Genomic DNA, 26,205 nt, shown 5'->3' on the forward strand with positions numbered 1-26,205 from the left:
AGAACTACAAGTAGATTTTAGAAGAATTTTTAATTTTTTAAAACATCTAAAAGACAAGTCCAAGAATTTGTTGAAATTTATTTTTCATTTGGAGACAAAAATAATTCAAATTACTTACATATAAAATGCAAGTATAATATAAATAAGATATTTACTTACAAGTAGAAACAATATTTTTTTCTTAAAGAATTACACCATGTTAGAAAGTTGTGTTTCTTAAATCTAATGAAATGAAGACAAAGAAAAAATGATATTTGTAGCAAATACTCTAAATTTGTATTATTTTAGTAATACTAAAAATATTTCTACTTAATATTTTGCATTAGAAAATTTCAAAAAAATAGATACTTCAAAAAGCTGAATAAACAATTGTTAGTAGGAATAATTTGGATCTTTTTATAAGATTTATGAGTTATTTAAAATTTATATATTTATTTGTTCTATTACAATGATAATTTTTATTTCAATTAAAATATGAAGAAATAAAAAACATAATTTAAACAAGTTGGGAAACATTAACTATATTGCTCATTACAACTTGTGAATTTAGATGTTCCAACTTAAATTAAACATGGTCCAATTTCATATAAGAAACATTTGAATATCTATTATCAAATACATCGTTTCAGATTGTTAATATTTTGGTAAATCTAAGTCAAAAAATGAAGCTATATTTGCATTACAAATAATTTGATTGGAAGTTAACTACAAAGTATACCAACCAAACCAAGTGTTGCAACATCCCAGTCAACAGGAGAGCCTTATTCCGCACCCATCAATCTGAAGCATGAGACCACGACTGTAGTCGAAGTGGTGAGGCTTTTGTCTTCTTTCGCGCATGGTTCTGGTCACGTGAGCCTTCTTTCCGCGTCCACAACGGAGCCAGATACTGCACTGCAACCCACATACCGACAGCAATAAGGAAGGCTGTGACACCTACAGAGAAACCGGGGGATCCAGAGTCCGCGCACGGGGAAGAAGAAAATCCAGTGACGTGATTCCACCAGGTAGCGGTGGCAAACAGTTGGAGGCAGTGGGACGAGAAAGTCTAGAAAGCACTCGAAGCATGCGACTCAAGTGCAGAGAAATTGAGAGCCGCCGCAGGCGATTGCAGACAAACCTCAAGAGAGCGATGCGTGCAGACGCATCCGAAGGGAGTCCCGGGTTTCAAAACTTGCACCGTTGAATATGGGATTCCTGTGCTGCTGCAGCAGAGACAAAACTGCTCAATCTCAAGCTCAACTCCCCCGGAGTCAGACCAGATCGCACATGAGTCGGTAAGGGTTGACTTACAACATGTTCTCGAAGACACAGAGTCAAAACCATGGTATGGACTTTTTACTTGGGGGATAGATTCTCGTATAGTCAATGCATGTATAATGATGGAAGACTTTGCTGCCATTATTTCATTACCTAATAGGACTTTATTGAAGCCAACTTTCAAATACTTCTGAGTGCGTGTATTTTTGGGGTTCTTTTTTACAGTTTCTGAAAGTACCAGTCTCTGTCTTAAGGAATGTTTGATGCAATGTTATAAGAACAACTTTGTAACACATATTCAAACTAACAATCTTCTACAACAAAAAGGTCATCCCTCCTATATTCATCTCTATATAAAAAAAGAAGATTAGATATAAGACAAAGAGATAAAGAAGCCCTTTATTGGCAAAAATCAAAGAAATTGTTAGCCAACATAAAGCCATGCATAACTTGCAAAAATACCTCTATTATACAACCTATCATACAACAAGCTTTTGGTATTAAAAGATTACATCAACAAAAATCTTCCAAAGAACTTTATTTGTAAGATTTGGAACTTCGTCAAAAGATTACATCAACAAATTCTTATATAAGTTTGTTATCTACTATCTTAATGATATCTAAATCTACTCTAAGATTTTTAAAGAATATGAAGAATATGTGAGATTAGTCAAATTGGAGAAATGTATATTCCATTAGCCAAAAATGAAGTTTTTTGGATATGTTATATATAATGAAGGCTTGTTGATGGACCTAAAGAAAGTTTAAATTGTAACAGAGTACGCAACTTCAAAGACAATATGGGATGTATAATATTTCTTTAAATTTGTTAATTTCTATTGGATATTTATTAAGAATTATTTCCAAGTTGTTGCTCATTTTACTCAATTGACATCTAAAGACAAATTAGAATAGAGATCTCAAGCACAAAAGCCTTTTTAAGATTTGAAGGCAACTTTTATTATAGCTCTAATCTTAATACATGTATATTTCATGAAGGTCTTTTCTTTTGAGATTAATACTTCTAACTTTGAATTAAGAGTTGTACTATCTCAAATAGAAAAAGATAGAAAGCTTTATCCAATTTTATTCTATTCTATAATATTTTTAGCTTTGGAGATTAATTATGAGATTTATGATTAAAAACTTCTTATGATTATAGACTTTTTTCAAAAATGGCATCATTTGCTAGAAGATGCTACTCATCTTATGATCGTATGTATAGATCACAAAAACTTGAAGTATTTCATGTCAGTTTGGATTTTGAATTGCCACCATGCTCATTGGAATATGTCATTATCTTGTTTTGATTTTGTGATTATATATTGACTAAGAAAGTAATAATGGCTATTAGATGATCTATCAAAGAGATCATATCTTACTTTAAAGATTAGAAATGTAGCATTTGATTAGCAATATATGGCTTTCTTGAAGCTAGAATAATTATTTTATGTGCTACTTCTATGATTACACCTGTTGATTCAAGTTTTCTTTAATAAATTTATACAATATTGGCTAAAAATTCATTAGTTTGTAATATCAAGCAATGCCTTAACAACAACAAGTTCAAATTTGTAGAAGATGTGAAGATTGTTTATATTTTCCAAAAGAATCAACATAACTTTGTATTTTTCAATCTTCTCATGATTTCTTAATTGCAAGATATTTTGGATTTAACAAAACATTGGAGCATATTTCTTAAGATTTTTGGTGGCTTTAAATGTAAAAAATTTTGAAAGATTTTGTTCATTCATGTGACATTTATTCAAGATCCAAGAATTCTTATCAATGTTCTTATAAACTTCTATAGCCACTGCCAATTTTGAAGCAACCATGGTCTTCAATATCAATAGATTTTATTATTGAATTCCTGCCATCAGCTATATTTGATGCTATCTATATTATTGTAGATTGACTTATAAAGATAGTATATTTTATTCTATGCAAAAAAAAAATTCAAAGAAGAAATGACAAGGCTCTTTTTTGACAATATATATTGATATTATGGCCTACCTAATGACATTATTTTTGATTAAGGACTCCAATTTGTATCACAGTTTTGGAAATCTTTTTTTGTGATATTGAAGGTGGATATCAAAAAAAAATTGCTTTCTACTTACAAATCAATGATTAAATAAAATGAGTCAATCAAGTTTTGAAGCAATATTTACAATGTACCATCAACTATCAATAAGATAATTGGACCTTATATTTATTTTTAGAAAAATTTAATTATAATAATATTTTTTATACTTTAATTTAGAAAATACCATTTTATGTCAATTATGATTACCATCTAAAGCTTGATTTGTTAGATACATCTAAAGATGAAACTTAACAATTAAAGACCTTGCAAAATAATTGTCACAGCTCTAGATAACTTTAAAGCTTATTTACAAGCAATTTAAGATCCTTACAAAGCATCTTTAGATAAATTTAGAAATAAATCTCTTTCTTTTTAAATTAAAAATAAAATATGGTTTCTTCAACAAAATATCAAGACCAATCAACCTTGCAATGAGTCACACCACCAAATACAAGGACCATTTTTTATTCAAAAGAAGATCAATCCAATGGCTTATTGATTGGAACTATCCACATCCATAAAAGTATATCTAATCTTTTATGTTTTTTTTAGAAGCTTATTCAAAATTAACTATTTCAAAAAGAATTCAACTACTACTACATTACATTGAAATAAATAATTATGTAGAATATGAGGTGGAAAAGATCCTTGATTTTCAAAAAAGAAGAAGCATAGTAGGATATAATCATGGATAGTCACAACATAGGTATGGCCAAAAGAGGGATATATATATATATATATATATATATATAAATAGTATCTTATATCTATCACTTAGTTTTGAACTCAAGATACTCTAGGTGTGATTGAGCCATATAGGTAGGATTGAAAAGAGTTCATAACAATGACATTGTTGCATTAAATTTATATGCCTATACTTTTTCTACCAAATGTTGTACATTTTGGGAGGAGCTTATTTTCTCTCTATCTTATAAGTGTAGATGGCTTTTGTATAGAGATTGAAATTTTTTTGAGCATAGGTATGACAAGTTTTCTTAGTGAGGAAAATTAATACAAGAAACTAATAAATAGGCTTTTGCTATGCTTATCAAGGCATTACAAATAAGAAATAATTTCTTAACTATAAGTCAAATTTGATACTTTTAGAATAACTATTGCAAAGATAAAATACAAGTCATAGCTTGGCTTGATAGGATATATACTTTCAAGCAAGAAGATATGAAGACACATCTAACAATAGATTATTTCATTCAAGAAAATTGTAATTTAAGAAACTACCTTTCAATGAACCGCTCAATATAGTTTGAAGCTCAACAAAGATATACCTCATCTTTTAAGATGAATGCAACATATAATGAAGCTACAATGATATATAACCATGTAGTATATATTTGATATGTCTACCTTTAACTTAGCTTCTTACAAAAAATAAATAAGATGGTTAAGTTTTATGATGGCTATTGTATTCAAAAAGTATAATACTTTCAAAGTGAAGAAACTTAGTAGTAGAAATAATCATTAAATACTACAATAGAACTACATTTGGACTTCTTCAATATAATACTACAAGAAAAATTGGACAGAGCAATAGATATATTGTAAGGACTTGAACAATAGAAAGCTAAAAGATAAAGGATTTACAATCGCATTAAATAGACGTGGATAGGCAATTCCAACTTTAAGAAGTTTTTTAGTATAACCATGAAAAGATCAAAGATGATAAGAATCACAATACTAAAAGATATGCATGTGATTGTACATATGAATCAACATAGGCTTAAAATGATCTCCTTATGTTTCTCTATTGACTTGTATTTTAAACCAATTTTTTCAATGAAGTCTTTTTGTGTAATAGATCACATATTGAATAATATTAGTAATTAGTTGATAATAGAGATACAAGTTGTATTGAAAATTTTGATTATTATAAGTAAGCTCGATGTCACATTAAAGATAATGGCTCTTAAAAAAGCTTGATGGCTAGATAAGATAATTATAAAATCTTACAAAGCTTATTGAGATATTATTAAAGTGGACTACCTAGCAATGATTATAGAAGCAATTAAAATATATCAATTTCCATTAGGGATTATACAAAGTTTTATTTCTTTATTATTTAAAAAAAATGCATAGATATAATTAATAAATTGATAGCCTATTATTCTTCATAATATAGCTTATAAATATATAAAAGGCTTTATAAATCTAATTTCTATATGTTCTAATAGAGATCATATCTTTTGACCATATATATATATATTTTTTTTTAACTAATATACTTTACTTTAGATAATATTTTTTATTTATAAAATAATAAAATCGACACAATATTCAAATCAACTTCTTATCTTCCTCAACTTAGATTTCTCCAAAGGATATAATAGATTGATTCTTCATTTTTTAAGCAATGATAAAATTTTCATTTTCTTGTAAATTTTTATCCATAACTAAAATATTAATCTATAATACAACCACAAGTATCAAAGTTAATAGATTCAAAGTCCTTTCTTTTGATATTACTTGAGAGGTTTGACAAAGATGTTTTCTTGTACTATATCTTTTTTTTTTCTTTTTTTTTTTTTTATTATTGTTGTAGAGATATTGAATAACATAATAAAAATAAGTGTGGATTTTGAGGTAGTCAAAGGAATAGTCTTCATAATTGAAAATATGTAATACATCATTGCATAATATGTGGATAATACCTCCTTTACATTGAAAAAATAGGAATATTTAATGAAAAAATTGTTTTACATATTAAATACATTTTATCTAAGTTTATATTTAATATTGAACTTATATAGATTGTGTAAGTACAAGCAAGTTGAAGATCTAAGACCAGCCTAAATAAGCTCATTAGAGATCACATTGATAGATGATAGATGCATTAATAAGCTTCTTGACACCTCATTTGGAATGAATATGTTTTCATTAATTGTAGATAAGTTTTTGCAAGTCTAAATCAATAAAAAGCTAAAATACTAGAATACAACTAAGATAAGCTCCACAAGTAGAGGAATGATTTTAAATAGGTTTTTATACTCTTTAACATTCTTCTTTGCTACAATATAAAAAAAAAATTATAAAAGTAAGAGTATTGAAAGCTCAATCACTAGTGCAAAGCTATATGTAGAGAAGGTCGTTACAATAAGCTTATACAAAAGTTTTATGCATAAAACTCAATGGTCATAGAGAATTTACTTATGGTGGAAATGTTAATATTTTAGTCTATTTGACCTAATAAAGAGTTACAAAACTGCATATCGTAAGATCAAATAAAAATTTGGGAACATTACTCCAGGAGTTGGCGAGTCTGCTCTTTACGATTCAGGGCATGACTTGTATGATCATCATTGAGAAAATGAAGGATAGATCTTTTCAATTCCAAGCAAGTCGTAAGTTTTTTGAAACATCAATAGGTGTTGCGGAACAAGAAGTAAACGGAAAGTCTATTACTAGAAAACAATGAGCAAGGACATAAGGCCCCGAGATTAATAAATAAACCATGAATTCACTAGGTTTAAAGAACATGGACTCTTAGCTTAGAATACTTTACTCTATTTTAATTCCAAGCCAAAAAAAGACTCAAAGATGTGGTCTAAAATCACTTCTTCTTAAAGTCTTGTAAAATAATTCCACCTAATTCAATCCTAATTAACTAAAAAATTGCTATGTAAACCACTTTGATTGTTGTTAGTTTTTTTTTTTTTTTTTTTTTTTTTTAATATATATTTTTTAAAACTTTATATTTTTTAACTTCATAAGGCAAGGCTATGGCAAATCATAGATTCTAAGCAAGAAAAGTGCTTCTTATTGGTACAAGAAGCCAAAGTATTATTTGGCTTACAAAATGAAGAAGCTACCATATAGAATGCTGCCTTTAGTAGTCTTGAAACCACTAAGATTTTTCTTATTAAGTATAGTCTTCCAAATAAGTTCTAGTTGAGGTCCTCAAATGATCCAATGTGATTTATGGCTTATTTGACAAAGCTAGGTAGAAAATTATTGAAAGAAAAATATATTATCTCTAATCTAGTCATGAAAAAGTGGCCAGGAATGCTTCCTAGTGACTATCGACTTTGTTAGAAAATGGTGTGGAAGAAATTTCAAATTAACAAGGAATTTGTTCTTTTGTGGCTATTCAGACATAAAGCAATTGCAATCAATATGTGGCAAGGCCATATCAACCACATAGTTGTGCTTCATTGCCTTGTATTTCCTCAAGGAATTGATGAATTGATCTTACACCAATTTTGAGAATGCACCTTTGTTTGACGTGCATAGCAATCAGACCCACATATTTAATATGTTAATCCACAATTTGGATACTTGTGGCCTATGGCAGCCTTTATTCTGTTATCATGGACTTTTCTCCAATAGAATTCTATGTAAGTTCTACCAATTTAGTTTACTCTAGATACAAATTAGAACGGTTGTTCTCTGGACAAGATGGAATGAATGAAATGGTGTAATTTTTAATGATATAAATGGCACCCAAATAAACTACTACAATGTGTGTGGCTTGGAATAGTTGACTATGGTAGAGTGGGGTGGTCAGCTATGTATAACACCAGGAAAACCAGAGTGGAACTCGGCTCTAAGTTGGTGAAACACTTAAAAAAAAGATGGTATTGCCAGAGACTCTTCTGTTCTATGGTGAATGGAAACTCACAGTGGGTGCTATCCAGCCCAATCGCTCGATTTGTGTTCCAACCTCCTTACGCATTAGCACTCGACACCAATCTCTAGTCATGTTCCAGTAATTCGGTGACAATCTCCGGCCGCCCTGAGTCAGTCAGGATAGCAGTTGTAGTTGTCGTCGTGGGTAGGATGTTGTGTAGTCGCTGTCAATGTCTGGTGGAGTTTCACCGTTTCCGCCCAAGCAGCATGTGACTGGGCTGGTTGTATTTTGTTGGTTCCTTACAGCAATGAAGTTTTGCTTCGTTTGTTTCAGAAAACAAAAAATAGTGTTTCAAGTCAATATTTATAATGTTAAAAAATAATAAAGATCTAATTAAAAGTTCGTCACCAATCAAACTGCAACATTCTTGTGAAAATATTTTTTTGTGAACCATTAATTCATGCTCAGCGCCCGAGGTTCCTCATCGAATGGATCTACAGACATGGAATCTAGGTTCTGTTTCACGTATTTTATTCGACAGGTGAACCTTGGGCGCTGCACCCCCAGCAGCTAAGTGTGAAAGATGCTGAATTCCTCAGTGTGACAGAGTCAAGCTATGCTAATGCAGCATTCCATCACTGCTGATTCTACGCCCCCAACGATCCCTGATGCTTTTAGATCCTCAGTTTTGGAAAATAAAATGCAACATCTCATATTAAACCTTTTCGCCAGATTAAATTCTCATAGATGATGCAGAGAAAATCCAAAGGTTTCCACTTTCCCCAAAAGGAAATACCCAAATGTAGAAGATCCTACATCGCGTGATTGCCGACCACTTTAGCATTTTCCTCAGATTAGATTCAGAGGATATTGGCAGGATTCGAGGCACGAATAGCAAGGTAATCGCCATACGCCTCCGCATGTGTACAGACATTATGCATTGATTTTAAAGGCACTGTACGTGTTCCCCCTAGGTCCTGATGTAATGATAAAACATAGTACACGTGTATAAATTTAATACAATAAGATACTTATTGTCCGTTCTAGTCGGATCACCAACGTCGACAAACCGTCATTTGACAGTTTTATTTATTTTTTGTTTTTTTTCTAAAAACACATTACTAGGGAGATTCGGTCTTAGTGGAATAGGTTTCTACATCAGCATAATTTCAATAATTGTTTAATTTTTTTAAAATTTTCCAAAAATTATTTGACGAATTCTAAAAACTTCAAATCCTTTATTTTGCACCTTGAGTGCCAATATTTTAGGGACTCTCAACAATTGGTTGTTCATTAGTGAATATTTTAAAATATATGGCAACTACATTATATATTTTAGAAATATTAATAAAATAATAAAAAAGAAACAATCCATAAAATAGACCAAATTACTATTTTTATTAAAATTCTAAATAAATCAGCTCATATATTAATTCTAGTAATCATAAAAATTATATATTAAAAAGAAAATGGTTAAAATTTTTAAAAGTAGTTTTAAGCATTTTTTAATAAAACTTTCATTTATTTATTTATTTTTTAAAAAACACCTTTTAAAATGGCTCTAATAGAAATTCCAAGAAACAAAAGTATTAATGATATATGAAAAACAAATATACACTCCAACTTATCTTTTCATCTTAGGAACTTTACATTTATTATTTTAAATATAAAACCAACTTAGACATGCTTTTAAATTTAAAAAAATCAAAAAACTTAATAATTGTGGCTCTTCATCTTACTATGTAAGTAAAAAGATTTTTTAACTTCTAGTGTTTGGATGACATCAAGGATTTATTTCATCCTCTTAAAAAAACTATTCCAAAGTATGATTGTTTTTTCATCTTTTCTTTGATTAGTTTTTATTATAATTGACTTTAATCTATAAAATTTAATATATTATTTTAATAGTTTGTTGTTTATTCTACAAAAGTTATGAATGATAACAAAACTCTAAAAAAATAATATATTCTTGAAACATTCAAAAAAAAAAGAATAGAAAAATTAAACATAAATATAAGATAAATACTAGAATGGTTATTGCCAAATACAAAGAAATTAGAGATTCTTGAATTAAAATAATGTAGAATACATATTAGTTCATTTTTTTAAGATATTGATAAAATAGACTAATAGTCCATAGAATAGTTAGTTCAAGAGAGCGGATGATTGATTTAGTTATTAAAAGTGATTAATTACGGGATTATAGTTCAAATCTGGAAATCAAGAGCAATTATATAAGAGTTATAGAAGTTAGTATGAGGGCCAGACTATGATACTCATGAGCCGGGGTAAGCTTGGTGCTACCTCTTTATTTCTTTGTTTTCTTTGTTATTGAAGAGTAATGGATAGTTTCTGAATACTGAGAAGTGAGTTTGTGGAATAAATTAGAGATTGATTTATGAGTTATTGATTATATAATTGGAGTACTGAGTGATTGAATTATATGAAGAGTTATTGGAAGATTATGATTGTTGTTTATTGAGAGTTGTGTGTGTGTTTCGACAAAGGAAGTTTGTAGTTATAGAAATTATGTGAATCTAGATTGGTTGGAGTGAAGACTGTTATTTCTGGTGTTGGATGGAATTTATGTGTTTTGAGCAGTCTTTTGAGAGTGCAGGGTTACACATTGTTGTTATCAGTTGATGAAGGACTATTATTACTGGGAGAAAGCATTGTAGTGTTTCTTAGTATTTTAGTAGTTCGGAATACAGTTAATTGAGTGATCCTAACAAGTAAAACTCATGCACTTAGTCTTTCCCTGTGTTCGAATTCTCCTATATAGGTTTATTCTGAAAAGAATTGTAGAATAAGTAAAACGACAATTACAAATAAGAATACAAGAAAGATATTGACAAGAGTGAGAAAGGCCTTATTCTTACTTCCGTATATACTATCTCACTAAGAGCTATGTAATAATATTCTATAAGTCATCTGATATATGTTCAGCTTGCAATACATGTCTTTAACTTGCAATGCAAGTTTCTAATATGTATGCCACATGACCAACTTGTATAACAAGTGGTCAACATGTACAACATGTAGTCAACTTCAAGATAAGTTTTCAACCTTCAAAACACCTACAAATACTTCTAAAGTCAAATCTATGTCTATGATTATTTTTTTAAAAGTTCTCCACAAGATAATATTAAATTTATTTATTTTTATTTCTACCTAACTATTAAAGTTATAACCAATATTTTTAATTATAAAGATATTGAAATTAAATAGAAATAATTAAAAATAGATAAATTATGTAATATCCTAAGGAATAGCTTTTTAGAAGCTTTATAGACATAGATTTGACTTTATATATATTTATAAGTTATTGGTAGCTTAAAAACTTGACCATCATGTTAACCACTTGTAGTACTAGTTGGCTATATGGAGTTTATATAAGAAACTTGCCTTGCAAATTAAGCATGTGTTTTATAAATTAAACAAGTGTCAAAAGTCCTATAGAACATTGCCACATAGCTTCTAATTAGATAGTATATATAGAAACAAGAATAAGAACTTCTTTACTCTTATTAATACTTTTTTTATTCTTAGCCTTGTTTCAAGAATCTCTAGTCTTCTTGTCTTTGATAATAACCATTCTAATTTTAGTATTATAGTATCTTTAAGTGAATATCTATTCTTTTAAAAAGATATAATGATATATTGGTTCTTTTGTTGTTTGTAATTTATGTTGTTGATATTTTAATAACTTATTATTAATGTTCTGTTTAGAAGTGAGTGAATTATATAATTTCTTTTGTTGTATTATAAAAATTAGAAACTATCCATCTTTAAATTAATATTTTTTTATTTTTATAAATATTGATTCTTTCATTAAAAAAATTAGGTCATATTTTTTTGTAATTTTTTAAATTTAATATTTATAATTATAAATGATTTTCATCTAATTAAACTTATAGTTTTTTTAATTTTTTTTATTATAGAAATATAAAGAAAAATCATAGATAATATATTTGATAGAAGTGCAAATAGATTTAAAACTATTAAAAATCTTTAAAAACTTGTCAATACTCTTAGGATGGATATTTTTCGTATTATCAATGTCAACTATAAAAGTATTATTTCTATATCTATGAAAGAAGTCAACAATAAAGTCTAAAGTTTATGCTAAGAAATTGTACAATTATAATAAGCAAGTAGATCAATTCTACATATAAATTCAAATAGTCTTGCTATTAAGAATATGAAGAGTACAAAGATTGATATGCTAGAGAAGTTTTATGGAATAAGATCAAAATTTTGAAGATTTTTACAACAAATCAAGTTCTAATTAAAATTACATTATTTCCAATATCTTATTGAACTTACTTAAGTTGGATTTATAGACACACTTATATTTGGAAGTGCTCTCTTTTTATTTATACCTTTAGAAGAAAAGAATTCATGACTCTTATATGATCTACATATATTTTTGAAAGTGTTTATGGCTGGATTTTTTAAAAATAATAAAAAAATTTTAGCAAAGACAAAATTTGTATCTTTATAATAAAGATCACAATTAGTGATTATATGTGTAGCAAAATTCCAAATTTTTTCTTGTAATGTGAATTAGAATATATATATATATATATATATATATATATATATATTTAATTAAATTTGATATAAATTAAAAGATAATGTCAAAGATTTATTATTGACAATGCCAAAGTAAATTTATCAAAATAATTTATTGATCAAGCCATTGAATGCAATAATTGACTTTTTGAAAGATGCTAAGAACAAAGATTTGATTGAAGAGGAAAAAATCAAGTCAAAATAATAACTTTTAAATTTTCATAAACTTATTCATCAAGGCCAAAACTTATACAAATTGATACTATGTATTTTAAATTTCTTGCTAAATATGAAAAGATTTGATATAATGAAGAAGAACTGTACTTATACTTATATTATAGAAAATCTAAGCACACTTTTCAATATTATTAAAAAAAGTAATATAATTACAAAATAAAAAGTATGGCTATCAAAGACAATGATATATTAGAAAATAAGTTTTTCCAACTACAATAAGATCCATGTGATTGGAATCTTATGCAACACCTACTAAAGGTTTTATTCTTTCTTCAAAACCTTCACCTTATTTTATAATAGATATTTTTGAAAGACCAAAAAATTACCAAACATCTACTTTATTAGATTTAATTGCCTTAATTTGTTTTGTAGATGAAGAATTTGTTAAAAAAATAAAAAATATCATTAATAGAAACAACTAAGCAAGTTCATGTAGAAGTCATTGATGGTTGTCTTTTTTCTCTTAGAGATATTACGTATAAAAATATTTTAATAGATAGACCAAAAAATGATTATAATAGATTAGTAATATCTAATATTTTATATTTCTATTTAATCTAGTTATTTTGGATTTATTATGGTTGAAGAAGTATAATCTATAAATAAATTAGATTTTTTATAATCTTAATTTTTTTTCTAATATAATTTGGACTTTTGTTAACCAAGTAGAAAGTCATAAGTCTATTACAACCAAAGTCTTATTGATAGATGTAAGTACCTTTATGTGTATTGCAATAGATAAGTCATTTTTTTATTCTATATGCCTTATCTATTTTTGATAGTGAAAAAACTTTATAAGACATTTCAATCTAATATAAGAATTATAAAAATATTTTTAAGAAATATAATGTACAGATTTTTTTAAAACATTATTTTTATGATTGCTCAATTGATTTTCAAAAAAGAACTCAACTATAATTTGCATCAATATATAATTTATCACAAAAACAATTGACTCCATTCAAGGAATACATTAATAAGAACTTTGTTAAAAGCTTCATACACCAATTAAAATCTGCAACAACAATTCTTATTTTGTTTGTGAAGAAAAAAGACAAATCACTACGAATGTATGTGGATTATTGAAGATTCAATAAGATCACTATGAAGAATAGGCACCTTTTATTTTTGATATTAAGATTTCTTGATCAATTGAATCTAACCAAGATCTATATAAAATTAGATTTATAAAGAGCATACAATCTGGTGTACATTAAAAAATGAGATACATGGAAGATTGTGTTTTAAACCAAATATAAGTATTTTAAATATAATGTCATATTTTTTAGACTTACAAATGCATTTTTTGCTTTCCAACATCTAATGAATGATGTCTTTTAAGAATTTTTAGATGATTTTATTTTTTGTTATTTAGACAATATATAATCTAGTCTAAAAGCATAAAAAAATATAAATTTTATATTTATCATATATTACAAGAACTTAGAAATAAAAAATTATATGCTAAGATATAAAAGTATGTTTTTTATAGAACTCAAGTTGAGTTCTTAAGATATAATATTTTAAATGATGGTTTTACAATGGATTCTAAATAATTTAAATTATTTTAGAATAGAAGATTTTAAAAATAACAATAGATGTCCAATATCTTTTGGAATTTTCTACTTACTATCAAATTTTTATGAAGAACTTTTCTCAGCTTAAATCTCTATTTACATATTTGACTTTGTGAAGTAGAATAAATCTCTACTAATTGGTGATTTATTCTAAATCACTTAAAAATTTAATTTTACATGTTATAATAATTAATTGTATTATAATTTAATCATCTAATTATATTAATATTATTATTTTTTTACTTTAATTTTATTAAAAAAATTAATAAAATTCATTCATATAATATTTTAATTTAATATTTTTATCCATAATTAAATATTTGTCTCCTTTTAAAGTAGTAATTTAACCACATTCTACAACCAACTAAAATCCAATAACATGGCTCTCACCATGTTATTAAGTAAATTTTACATTAAATACATAATCACATTATTTTCACATAGTAGCCAAACCATAACATGACAACATATAGGACCTTTAGTAAATCAGTTTGTAAAAGTATTTGTAGGAAGGGCAATTTATTCAATGGGTGATTTACATTTGAGCTATGATCAATTTTAACTTGTATCTTATTTTAACTTATATCTTAACTTGTATCTTAACTTGAATCAAGAAGTAGGAGCTTCACAAAAGAAGATAAATACCACTGCCTCCTATAGAAGTGGATAATAATGAAGAAGTTAACTTGTATCTTAACTTGAATCAAGAAGGATGCAATGTTAAAATTGATATCAAGGAAATAGAGATTTAATAACAATGAAAACACTACTTGGACTATTTTAAATATGTATTCTTGAACAAGATGCTACTAACTCAATTATACCTATAATGAATGAAATGAATAAGGTATTAAAAAACTTCATGCTTGAAAAAACTATATTTTTTGTACATGATGTTTCTATCAAAGGATGTAAAAAAAGAAAAAAAGATAAAAAGATAAGACTTTAGATGAAAAAAGGTGTCAAAAGTATGTTGTTCATCATATACAAGATTATGAAAAGATTTTAATTTAACTTAAAGAAGTTTATATTATACTTTTAGGGACAAAATCTACATTTAAAATATAAAAAAAAATTATTATTGAATATTTATGTATATTTTATGGAAGAAAATTGGATCCAAGCAAAGTTGATGTAATTGGAAGGATGAAGGATACATGATGCTCTTTAACAAAAGTACAATGGTTTTTAGGGGCTTACGTATTTTAATATATATAGATTCTTCATTATGCTTATATAATAGATCTATTGTATGAATTATTATGTAAGGATTGTCGATTTAAATAGAAAAAAAATCATATTGAAGTAATGCAAAAACTAAAAGTATTATTATTGATACCTCCAATTTTAAGAAGAATTGATTATGAATGAAATAAATAAGTAATACTTATTGTAGATACTAGTCCAATTGCTATTAGATGGACTGTGAGTCAAGTTAACTTAAGTAGAAACAAATTTGTAGTTCAACTTGGAGCTAAAATTTTAAGTATTCCTCAACATGCATATTTGCAAGTGAAAAAAAAAACTATAAAGAATTGTTTCAGCTATAAAAGCTCATAAAGATTATTTGATTAATGTAGTGGTAGTAATTGAAATAGATTGCTTGTTATTGCTTAGAATGATTACTAATTATTCAACACTAGATATTATAATATTAAGATGGATTTTTTATATAAAATTGTTAAATTTAGAATTTAGGTATGTTGCTTGAAAGGACAATTTGGTAGCAAACATGTTGTCTTGAGTGAGATATGAAAGAGAAGATGAGATGGTTAAAGACATTGATAATGTATAATCAAAATTCTATTTACAATAAATTATGCTTTGAAATATTCAATAGAGCTATTTCTAGTAAGATTTTTCGTAAAAAATTATTTTAAATCTGTAGCCTTCATACTATTGGATAAAAATAAAAACTTTTGTACAACATGATCTTTCAAAGAATGAAGTTCTTCTTTCATGGCATGACTCCATTCTTTGCAAAAAGGTGAATTCATGGCTTATTTAATAGTCTATGATTCTACATATTTATAAACATGAACCACATCTATTGTTTCAATCAGTAAGTTATAATTTCTTCAAATAAAATTGTTGTTTTTTTTTTTAAGGTGTGCAACGCATCCTACTATTGCTTATAATATTTGCTAAGTCAATGCTATCTACATAAAAATTTCTTGTTAGTAGAGCTTGAATAATTGCCTCTACTTTTGGTTGATAGAATTCCATTGCTTTTGTTGGTATAGGATTTACTTCGTCTTCAATCATTTTTCTATCTAATCCATTTTGCATATGTAATCTTGAGGCTTGAAGTTGGAATGTTTTTAATTTAATATATTAAGATTATTTCTATCATCTATATTTTCTCCTATTTTTTTTGAGGGTTTATTAGCTCACTAAATAATTCATCCTTGTTATCAAGAAAGATCACATCTCAACTAAAAATCACCTTCTTTTCCTCAAGTAGAAATTTTTTATATCCTTTTTTTACTTCTGAATATACAACAAAAGCGTAATTGATTGTAAATATCTTATAAGAAATATATATTTGGTCTTTAGTTTGAAGAAATTTAAGGCTACAATAGCCAGAATATTCACCAATTCATACAGCTAACCATTTAGCACTAGTAAAACTAACTATATTAAAATAATCAAGTTCAAATATTATTACATCTAAAATATTGTTGGCATATTTATGCTTATATAAAAAAGATTGTCTATGGATCTTGTCAATAATGCATGACTCATGTATAGGTATTTTATTCTTTTTTTCTTTGATCTTTAATTCTTCAATACAATTCATCTACTCTGCCTTTCATATTGTATTATTAAAGTATGTGCTAATACTTGATGCCATTCAATAAGTGTAAAACTTAAAATAGATGAGCTAGAAATTATGGCAACTTCTTTAATTTCACAGGATATAAAGTAAGCTTTACCTGCTACTATTGTCGAGGTAGAGAGAGTTTGCCTCAAGAAAGCACTAAGCTCTTGGCTACTACTAATTGCTCAAGTAAGTCTTGAAATAAGGAAGACGAAGTTTTTTTTTTTAATATACATATAACACTTTTAAGTACTATTACATCAAATATATAAGTCTTAAATTCCCAAAATATCCAAAATATGATAAAACCTCTAAATCCTATAATATCCTTATGGGATATTATTTCCGAACTTCAAAAACTCATATCTTCCAATTGGACTGTTCAAACACACTCAAATTTTACACAAAGTACTAATGTACTTCTAAAAACTATCACAACAATTTTCAACTACAAATTCATTGCAAATCTTAAGATATCACCAAAACCCTAATAATAGCTTCAAACCCTAGTTTTTATACACCTATGTGCAATTTTCTTCATATCTCACAAACTAAACAGCCAAATGCCACAAAATTTATATGTATAGTTTTTCAATACAATTTTCTATCTTCTCTAAAAGGTTTGAGTCAAAAATTCTTCCAAAAACTCAAGATATGGCTCCAACTATTACTATGAACAAAATCACTTACTCATTGCCTTTGATTTGGATGCACTGACTTTAACTTTCTATAACTTCTTCATCCAAACTCCAAATTCACTAAAAAATATATAAAAAATATAGTCAAAAAAGTGCTCTCTCCAATCCTAGTCACTAATCCTTTATTGCTCTCTATAAACACATGTTATATTCCAAAGAGTGACGGTAGATATGAAATTAACACCTTAACTTTGAGCACCAATAATTCCTTCATAAAAACTCCAAATCACACAAAATTTACATCCAATCCATATCCAAAAACCTAAACTTGTTGATCTTATCCTTCAAAGCTCAAATAACTTCGAAAGAGAATCCCTAATCCCTAATAAGGCCTTCGGCACCCTCTATGAAGTCCATTGGATATGGCCTTCGACCAACAGGAATGAAGCTCTCTATTTCTTGCCTTCATCCAACTATGCCTTGCTTTCATTCCTCCCAATAAGCCTCCTATTAGTTAAGATTTTCTTCTTTAGGCTCTAATCTCCTCTCAAGGCTTCATACTAAATATTTAGGTCCTATAATTTTTTTGAAATGCTATAATAAAAAAAGATAAAACTCAAAATAAAGTTTCTTAAATCTACTATCTTTAAATTAATCTATTAACCATTCTAATATAAATTTAGATTTATTAACATATAATATTTTTTAACTAATTTTTACATACTATAAGTATTTATAGTATGACACCATGCCTCATGTAAGTAAGTTATTTGAAGATAGAATCCAATTGACTCTATTGATATCTAAGTTAATTATTGCAACCTTTCTTGTATAAAGTTGCACTTGATAGCAAAGAATCATGTGCTTGAATAACTCAATGGACATTCTTCACAACCACAGGAATGTATTTTTGTATAGGATTTAAAACTGTGAGATGCATATCACTTGAGTCTTGTAATTTGCTAATGCTACCATCATAGCCTTAAAGTTAGATAATTGCATTTTCATCAAAATTAAGAAGCTTATTCCCATCTTTTTGGATGTATATATCTATTGTACTAACAATGCGTACATAATATTGTAATTGAGACAATAATGCAATCATTATTTTTTAAATTAAATAATATTTCTTGAACTAAAAAAATAAAGGTAATACCAACATTTACTACACTATTACTATTTATTTTAAAACATTCTACATCACCTCGCTAATGCCTTTTTTGTCCACAAGCCTTACAAGTACTTCTACACTTATCAATCTTAAGCTTTTGTTTTTGTTGTGGATGGTGCTTCTTTAAGACTTATTTTCTTCTTGTATGCATTGCTAAAGCAAAAAATGAAGAACTAGTCTTTTCTTTCCTTTGCATTTCTTTCTCAAAGAGAATAGATTGTATTAGCTCTTTTGTGATCTCTTCTCTTTTTCTTGATACAATTGACTAAATAAGTGGATTCGAAGATTTTGATTATGTAGTAAGTGTAAGAAATGCCATTCTCTATTTTTTCATTTAACCACTAGTTTCAATATATTAATTCCTAAGATGAAAAATCTCTCCAAAAAAAATCTCTTAAGATTTTTTATTCACATATCAAAGATTATACAATTTTTTCTTCAAAAATATCTCAATAATAAATCTTGAGAGCTTGTGGATCTTAGCCAATTTATCATACATCTTTTTTGTAGTATTATATTTGCATATATGAGTTAATTGCAAAGATTTAATATTAAGTGCAATTATTGCTAATAATATCTATCTTGCTTTTATACTCTTCGAAAGCCAAAGGAAGGGTACTTTTGATATCTTAGTTAAGAACTGGATAAGTCATAGCTTTTTGTATGTATAATATGGAATATTCAATAATGATTTTAAAGATTTTGAATAGCCATTGCCCACTGTATCAATGCTAGAAAATCAACTTTATTCCACACTCAAAGAACATAATATAAAAAAAATCAAGAATTATTGCACTATAACAATCCCACAAAGAAAAAGAAAAAGAAAACGAAAAACTTTGGAGTTGAAGCTTAAGAGCCTTAGACAAAAAAATTTAGACCAAAAGAAGAAAGGAGAGATTTGAGGTGGCTTGGACCTCTATCAATGAAGAAGCTACCATGCTTTGAAGGTAGCCTCTCACCCTTCCTTTCTTCCTTTCTTTTCATCTTATTTCTTTATTTGTTTGTTTGTTTGTTTTGTTTTGTTTTGTTTTGTTTTTTTTTTTTCTTCTTCTTTTTTATTCTATTTTTTTCTATTTTATTTTTTGATTAGCCAAATCAGGTTTACATTTAGATCCTAGCTCAATTAATTTTTTAATAAAAAAATACTACTAAAAAAATTATAAATCCATATTAACTAATTTTTTTTAAAAAATATTTATTTTAAAATTCTTTCTCAAAGAGATTCTATTAGAGATCCTTTCTTATACTAACATCTTATTTATCTCAAAATTACTACACTAATTCACTAAATTAATGATATTAAGCACCATAAGTGTAATTCTTATACTAAAACATACTAGTGAGTCAATTCCATGACTCATATATTTATAAATTATTTTTCTATAATACAAAAAAAAGTTTTTATAAAATATATATATATATATATATATATATATATATTATTTTTTATAAAATTAATTTTTTGAATTAAGTTGTATTAATTTACATAGATTTTAATCTTGATGAATAGATTTTTAAAATCTTAAAAGTATTTATTATTACAAGATTTTTTTTCTTTAATTAATATATTACTAACATATATAATGTGTGACTAATTTTTTGGACAAGTTTCTAATCTATTAATCAACCTTAAAAATATATAAAGTCGAATTCATGTCTATAAAGCTTTTAAGAAGCTTCACCACAAGATATTATCAAATTTACTTACATTTACCTTCTACATAATACTTCTTATCTAATTAATTAAGTACTTTCATAATAAAAATACATATTGACATTAAATACTTGGGATTTCTATGATCCGTATAAATAATTATTGAATCAACAACACTTTCCAGATAATAGCACCATTCTTAAAATCAATCCATAATAGCAAGAAGATCTTTGTTGTAGATCTTAGAGTGATCTTAGTTGCTAAAAAAAAAATTAAATGAAAAACTATAAGATGAAGTTTGTCATTTGCTTCTATTTGTAACAATACCACATCTGAAGTAAAGTCCAAAGCATCTATTTTGATAAAGAATGTCTTAGAAGTCAATGCAATATAAGATTAGTATTATAGTAAAAAATATCTTAAAAACTTTAAATGTTGCTTCCATTTCCTCATTCCAATCAAGTTTGTCTTTGCAAGTCTAAAAGTCATTAAATTGATTCACTTGTGAATTTAGAACAAAAAATATACTTATTGTACCTAAAATCATAAATTCTTGTGAATTAGTATAAGAAATCTTAAAAAATTAGAAAAAATTAGTTAAAAAGATGCAATTTCTTGTAGAATTTTTCATACAGATTCCTAAAATAAGTATTTTTGTTTAATTTAGTTAAATTAAGGATTTGGTTTAGTATAGGAAACAGGTAGAGCTTGAGGTGGTTTATATAATTTGATTGTGGATATAGAGATGTCTAATTATTTGGAGTTTCAAGGAATTCTGAAGTAGAGTTTGGGATCAAGTTATGTGTAGGATTGGGATAATAAGGACCATGGGGTTTATCTTAAAAATTGGACAACTACGTGTCCAAAATATTTAACTGAGCAGTTTTCCAAAGCTTGGAGACAAATCCGAAATCCTAGGAAGGGAGCCCCATCCATGATGGATATTGGATGTTCTGGAGTTTGCTTCTTTTTCCTTTGTGCTGAGTTCCAGCCTCCAAGTTTTGCGGAGCCGCTGCTGGCGAGAGGCAAGACGGATTCCGTCAGCTCGTTTTGCCTGTAAGGTGTGTTTTTGGGAGGTTCAGGTAGCGGCAGAAGTACTAGTGTCGTTCTTTGTGATTTTTTTCCATCTTTGTCGTGGGATCGATTGCGGTTGGCGACGGTCATTTTTACTTCCCCCTTCTAGTTCTTGTTGCTGCGGTGCGGCGAGGAGTTTGGTGGTGCCGGTTGTCGACGGCGTCTAGGCTCGGCTGCAGGTTTTGGTGTGCACTGCAGTGGTTGTTAGTGTTCTGGTTTTTTTCTTCCTTGCTCCTGCGGTACAACAGTGTTGTCATGCGGGGAATGTGAGGCTAGTATTATGTTAGCCGTTGTGAGATGGAGTTGCGGGGCGACGCTGTCGAGCACGAGCGGCGGCTGAGAACGATCCAGGTTCCGTGCGGCGGTGCCAGTGGCTGTTGGTTTTGTTGAGGAGCAAGATTGAGAATCTTGATGTTGGCGACGGTGTCGTTGGATTACGTTATCTACATTTAGTTGCTGTTCTGGTAGCGGATTGACTACATTGTATTTTTCTTTTGCTTGTGCGTGTTCGGATGCGGTGCTGCTGCGAGGGCGGTATTTTTGCGGCTGCTCAACCTGGTCATTGTCACTTTGTCCGAGGTTGTTGCAACCGGTCGAAGAGCAAGCGGCAAAGTCGCTGCAACCAGTGAGAGCAAGATCAAGTTTTCTAGTTTTTCCTTATCATTCTAGTCGTGGGGGGCGAGCTACTCGTCGTTCAAGTTCATGGATGTGATTTAGGATTCGTCTGGTTCCGGCTCTGCCTACCTCGTGCCATGTTCTTGTTGCTAGTTGTGGCATGGTCGTCATAGGGTGCTGCGGTTCTCTACGGTTGTGATCGGCAGCTCCTGGTGGTGTTGATTTTCAATCTGCAGTTCTTGGGGCGGTCCAGTTCGGGTTGTTGTTTTGTGACGATCGTGTTGGTCGTGTTGCTGCGCTTGCCGATTAATTGTGTCGTGGCTACCTCTGTCATTGTTGTGTATTTTTAGCCTTCTATTTGGGCTCCAATGTCGATTTGACACTACTTTTTGTTCTTTTCTATCCTCTTTTGAACTGAAAATTTTATGCTCAAAAGGGGAAGAAGAAAAAAAAAAAAAAAAAAAAAAAAAATCTTTGCTTGCTGTAGCACCATACTGGTAGCTTTTGTTAGTAGTAGAGCCAATGTGTGATTCAAGACAGTTGACATCAGTGCAAGATCACCAACTAGAGTGGGGATAGAATCTAAGGTAGCAGCTTCCTATCAAGGAACTTGAAGGTTGTCGGAATGGTGTTGATGCTGTTCAGCTGTGTTGAATAGCTCTACTGAAGAAGGACTTCACTTGGCCTGGGTTGCTGTGCAACAACCTCACAAAAGATTGTTGAAATTAACATAGCAACCCCTTATATTGTTGTGGCTACTCACAACAAGCAAGGTGCCTAGATCCTATGGCAGTTGTTCTCTTAGCGTGGATTATAAGTAGACATTAGTTTTGTTGGGCAGGGAAGTTGAGTGGAATACTAGTAGATTTTCTTTCTTCAACATTTGTATCCTTGACATATTATTTTTGTCTAATTTTAGAAGTGAATGGATTATCCTACTTTTATTGTTGTATTTTCAAGCTTGCAGATTGTCCACCTTTAAACAAAAAATCTTATTTTTTAACATTGATCTTTTTTTTAAAGAGAATGGATTACCTTTCTTTGTAGAATTTTTTTTATTAGAGGTTGTAGATTATCCTCCTCTAATTTAACTTTTTGAATTTGTTTGAATTATCTATGAAAGAAAAAATTACAAATGCTACTCTTAAGAGAAGTGAGAATAGATTTGTAACTATTGCAGATCTTCATGAACTTGTCAATACTCTAAGAGTGGAAGTCTCACGTATTTCCAATGTGAATCATGGAACTACTATACCTATGTCCTAAAGAGAAGTTTAGAGTTTGTGACAAAATGTTGTGAAATTGAAGGAAGCAAGTAGATCGTCTTTACAACCAAATCTAGAGAGTTTTGCTTCTACAAGTATGACGAGGATAAGAATTAGTATTCCTCAGAAGTTTAATGGAACAAGATCAAAATTTTGAAGTTTTTTGCAACAAGTCAAGCTCTATTTAAGGTTGCACCCTTTTCAATATGTCAATGGATTTACTCAAGTCAAATTCATACGAGTACTTCTATCAGGAAGTGCTCTCTCTTGATTTGTACCTTTAATGAAAAAAGATTTGCAACTCCTTTATAATTTGAATTCATTCTTAGAAGTGTTTACAACCACATTTGGAGAAAGTGATTAAGAAATTATAGCAGAGACCAAGCTCTTATCTTTACGGCAAGGATCATAGTCAATCACCATATATACTGTCGAATTCCAAAACCTTGCTTACGATGTGGACTAGAATGACAAAGTTCTTATTAATCAATTCTTATATGAGTTGAAGAATAATATCAAATGCTTATTACTGACAATGTCAAAAATAAAATCTTTGGAACAATTTATTGCTCAAGCCATTGTATGTGACAATTGATTATTTGAAAGTTGTCAAGAACAAAGATATAATTGGAGAAGAACAAACCAAATAATGACGACAATTCTTAAGTTTTCAAAAAGTTATTTATCAAGGCTAGAACCTATGCAAATTAATATGATACATTTTAAATCCTTCATAGAACAAAAAAGAGTTGACAACATGAAAACGATTTATATATATATAATATGGAAAAGCTAAACATAATGCTCAATATTATCCAAAGAAACAACGCAATTACAAAATGAGAAGCACAATTGCCAAAGAAGATAATGTGTTGGAAAACAAGTTGCTCCAATTACAATAGGGACCATGTGACTCAAATCATGTCCAACATCTAGAAAATGTCCTATTTTCTCTTGAGATCCCTCACCTTATTTTATAATAGAAGTTTGTTTAGAACCAAAAGATCACAAAGTCTTAGCTTTGTTGGATTCAAGAGCTTCAGCGTGTTTTATAGATGAAGACTTTGTCAAAAAATAAGATATATTCCTAATTAAGAAAATCAAACATGTACATGTACAAGTAATAGATGGATGTTTATTATTTTTAGGTGATATTATACATAAAACTATTCCTATAGAAATAGCAACTAGTGGTCACAATAGTTTAGTAATATTTAATAAGATTAAATCTCCTTCTAATTTAATTATTTTAGGATTATTGTGGTTAAAAATATATAATCTTCAAATAGACTAGATTTCTTGCAATCTTGATTTTTCACATAGTTTAGTCCAAGGTCTTGCTAGGCAAATAAAAATCTATAAGTCTAGTACATCCAAATCTTTATTCGTAGATGTAAGAACTTTCATGCATTCTGCAAATGAAGGGCCATCTTTTGCTATATATGCCATATCCATTGTTGATGATAAAAAGATATCAAGTGGTATTCCTAGCCAGTATTAAGATTCTTAGGACGTTTTTGAAAAAAAGAACGTAGATATTCTTCAAAAGCATCATTTTTATGATTGTTCTATTGATCTTCAAGAATGAACTCAACCACTATTTGGACCAATCTATAGCCTATGACAAAATGAGTCGATTGTACTAAAATATTACATTGATGAAAACTTAGCTAAAAACTTTATATGCTATTCTAAATCTCCGAGTGTCGCTTCTATCTTATTTATGAATAAAAAAGAGATATCTCTACAAATGTGTAGACTATTGAAGAGTTAACAAGATCACCATCAAGAATATGTATCTTCTACTTTTGATTTTAGGACTTCTTGTTCAATTAAATTAAGCAAAGATCTATACAAAAATAGATTTATAAAGAACATATAACTTCATCTGCATTAAAAAATGAGATGAATGGAAGGCTACTTTCTTAACGAAATATGGACATTTTGAATATAATGTCATGCCTTTTGGACTCACAAATGCACCAACTACTTTTCAACATCTAATAAATGATGTCTTTTGTGAGTTTCTTGATGATCTTATCATCTATTATTTGAACAATATTTTAATCTATTCTAAGAATACAAAAGAGCATGAAGTTTATATTTGTTGTGTATTACAAAAACTAAGAAATGCATGATTATATATGAAGATGGAAAAGTATATTTTTGACACTACTTAAGTTGATTTTTTGAGGTATATTATTTCCAATGAAGGTCTTAAGATGGATCCAAAGAAAATCCAAACTATCATAGCTTCAAAGATCTCAAGAATAGTAAAAAATGTGCAATTCTTTTTAGGCTTTTTCAATTATTATCAAATATTTATAAAGAACTTTTTTCAAGTTGCAGCTCCACTTATACGTTTGACTTGTAAAGACAAACTTGAGTAGAATAAAAAAGCCAAAGCATTATTTATTGTTTTAAAGAAAGAATTTACTTTTGCACCAACTTTATATTCCATTGACTTTTTTAAGCCATTTTTTTATGAAAATAGATGCATTAGACTTTGCTTTGGATGTAGTATTGTAACAAATAGGAACAGATGAAAAATTCCATCTAGTAGCTTTTTATTCCAAGAAATTTTCAGTAGCTGAGATTAACTATAAGATCCATGACAAAGAATTTTTTGCAATTGTCGATTCATTTC

The sequence above is a fragment of the Physcomitrium patens genome, chromosome 15 (genome assembly GCF_059467195.1).
Source record: "Physcomitrium patens ecotype Gransden chromosome 15, ASM5946719v1, whole genome shotgun sequence".
NCBI classification, from domain to species: Eukaryota; Viridiplantae; Streptophyta; class Bryopsida; order Funariales; family Funariaceae; genus Physcomitrium; species Physcomitrium patens.